This window comes from Marmota flaviventris, chromosome 2, assembly GCF_047511675.1.
Source record: "Marmota flaviventris isolate mMarFla1 chromosome 2, mMarFla1.hap1, whole genome shotgun sequence".
NCBI lineage: Eukaryota > Metazoa > Chordata > Mammalia > Rodentia > Sciuridae > Marmota > Marmota flaviventris.
The window spans coordinates 73,780,137-73,783,508 of NC_092499.1; the positions used below are offsets into that span (position 1 = coordinate 73,780,137).

Here is a 3,372-nt window from a genome sequence, read left to right on the forward strand (position 1 = left end):
ACAACAAAGACAAAGGGAAATGAGACCTATTTATTTCTGCCCTCTGTAAATCCTTATTTCCTTTCCTGAAAATACTCCAGTGGCATACCAGCCATGACCCAGCGTCTGATGTGTCTGTGGATATTTCAATTGCTTGTTGGTGGTATTAAAAATTGAAGCATCCCTAAATCCATCTCACAGGAAGCCAGGCTGTAGCTGCTAATATTAGATTACATTCCAATTATTTACTCTATATCCCTCTTCACACCATTATTCCAAGACCAACAGATCAAGGTTTCCCACTGAATACTAATGCTATTATTCATCAGTATTCTAGACAGAGCTCATTTGTGTCTCTCTCTGGACAGAGAGACCAACCACAGGAAAAAAAAATGGAAATTCAGACTCTCTGCTCAATATCACATTAGCATGTCTCTTCCTATTGTGGTCACAAAAAGTCATTTCCCAGTTGTCTCACATGAATAGCCCCTTTACCACTTATCAATATGGATGAAGTCCAAACTACCCACTTTATACAAAAAACAAAAGTAAATTATCCTTTCCTTGAAAAATGAAAGCAGGCAATTAGACCACCTTTGCTCCTTTGCTTTGTAAAAGCAGCTGCTTCTGTAGATATACCCTATCCCCTAAAATTTATTGCCAACTTACCCACATCAGGACCAAAAAGAGACATACCACAGAAACAAGAAGCTGAACTTTAAAAATCATGGGAAATGTCTCTTCAGAAAGGGAACTAAGCAACGAATGACCCAGGAAAGGAGAAGTCTCCTACCCTCCTTCTCAGTGGAAGAGTGTGGCAACTCACATCAAATGACTGAAATGACTGGTGCACATACAGCCAGAAAGGGGCAAGTGGGCAATCAAGACAAGCTATGGGAGAAAAGTTTGCTAAGGCATCACAAGAAATATTTATTTGAATTCTTAAGACATTACCTGCAATCACAGGTTCAAATTTGGTTTTTGGATTGGGTCCAGATGATAACTATTGTTTTAAGGATAAGTGTTGAGAGCCACAGCCAGTAGGAATGGCCCCTGGCATTTTGCCAGCAGTAATGGCTCGCCTCTCAACCATTACTTCTGGCAAAATGCCAAGGGCCATTCCGACTCGGCTGTGGCTCTCAACAGCTAAGTTTTATCATTTTTATGTATAGAAAACTCAACAGCGTGTGTGTGTGTGTGTGTGTGTGTGTGTGTGTATAGATAGATAGATTTAGTTGTCAATAGACCTTTATTTATTTATATGTAGGGCTGAGAATTGAACCCAGTGCCTCACACATGCTAGGCAAGCGCTCCGATCACTAAGCCATGACCCCAGCCCCACATTTTGGGGGGGATTTTTTTTTTAATGTATTCTGATTTGTTATTCATGATGACAAAATGCAATTCATTTCATATTACACATATAGAGCACAGTTTTTCAAGACACTGATTGTACACAAAGTATTTTCACACCATTTGTGTCTCATACATGTATTTAGGGTAATGATGTCTAACTCATTCCACCATCATTCCTACTCCCTTGTCCCCTCCTTTCTCTTTCCTCCCCTTTGCCCTATCTAAAGTTCCTCCATTCCTCCATGCTCCCCCATCAATTGCCATTATGAGTCAGCATCCTCATATCAAAGAAAACATTCGGCCTTTGGTTTTTGGGGATTGGCTAACTTCACTTAGCATTATATTCTCCAACTTCATCCATTTACCTGCAAATGCCATGATTTTATTCTCTTTTAATGCTGATAAATGTTCCATTGTGTGTGTGTGTGTGTATGTGTGTGTATATCAAAGTTTCCCTATCCATTCGTGTACTGAAGGGCATCTAGGTTGGTTCCATAATTTAGCTATTGTGAATTGTGCTGCCATAAATATTGATATGGCTGTGTCCCTGTAATATGCTGTTTTTAATTCCTTTGTGTATAAACCAAGGAGTGAGACAGCTGGGTCAAATGGTGGTTCCTTTCCCAGTTTTCCAAGGAATCTCCATACTGCTTTCCAGATTGGTTGCACCAATTTCAGTCCCACCAGCAATGTATGAGTGTGCCTTTCCCCCCACATCCTCGCCAATACTTGATATGTGCCATTCTGACTGGAGTGAGATGAAATCTTAGAATAGTTTTGATCTCCATTTCTGTAATTGCTAGAGATGTTGAGCATTTTTTCATTTGTTTTCATATCCTCTTCTGCTCAGTTCCTTGGCCCATTTATTGATTGGATTATTTGGGGTTTTTTGGTGTTAAGGTTTGTGAGTGCTTTATATATCCTAGAGATTAGTGCTCTATCTGATGTTCCTGTGGTAAAAATTTGCTCCCATTCTGTAGGCTCTCTATTCACCTCACTGATTGTTTCTTTTGCTGAGAAGAAGCTTTTTAGTTTGAATTCATCCCATTTATTGATTCTTGGTTTTAATTCTTGCACTACAGGAGTTTTATTAAGAAAGTTAGGGCCTAATCCAACATAATCCTTTATCTTCCCAGCCAATCTATACTCAGGCAACAGTGTTGTACATCTTCCTGTGGACTAGACATTTCAGTCCAGTCTTCTCCTTGATGACATCATAGGGGGTCTTCACCTTACCTGACAGGGTAAGGAAGGAGAAAAGCGGTCAGATGGGTTCCATGTCATGTGCAGTTACCACCAGGTAAGGCTCCTTGTTTGCCTTCAAGGTGCTGACAGTACTAACTCCTGCTCAAGGACTTGGTGGTCTCTTAGTGGGGACATCCACTTTGCTAGCAGCTTTCTTCTTAGCCCTGGTCAGAAGTCTCTGCTTCTTTTCTTACTTCACCTCTTGTCTTTCCTTAGGACTACCTTAAGCAGGGGGCAGTTGTTTGGTGTCCAAGGTCTGAATGACGGGTGGATCTCAGGGAGCACTTTCAGCTGCTAATAATGGAGAGCCCTTTGCTTCTGCAGAAGGATGTACCTAGGCCATTTGACAAAGAGGGTGAGGTCTCTTTGGGCTAGATGTCCTATCCAGTGCCAAAAGTTTTAGGCCTTTTCTTAAAGAGGGGATCAGCCACCTTCTGGGCCTCCTGCTTCTTCCAGACAGCAGTGTCCAAGGCCACCTTCTTCCCATTGATCTTCTTTCCTTTCAGCATCTTAGGCAGCTGGAGAAGAAATGATGGATTATTAAATTACTGGTTTTACTATGTGCAATGTAAATGCCTCCAGATCAGAGAAGGTACATGACAAGCATGCTACATCTAACCGAAATTGCATCATACTTCATTCAGTTAGGTGCTCAATAAGTGTTTGTTTATGGTGATAGACACCATTTACTGAACTCCTGTTGTATTCCAGATCCTCATCTAGGCATAACATATCTTCAATCATTATCAAATAATCACATAAGATATATAAAACCCTCTTATTAAGAAAACT

At 40.7% G+C, this 3,372-nt stretch overlaps 1 pseudogene; it reads right to left on the reverse strand.

Moving 5' to 3' along the window:
- Window positions 1–2,545: 2,545 nt before the first annotated feature.
- Window positions 2,546–3,089, reverse strand: LOC114087948 (large ribosomal subunit protein eL8 pseudogene; annotated as a pseudogene).
- Between the last annotated feature and the right edge of the window lie 283 nt (window positions 3,090–3,372).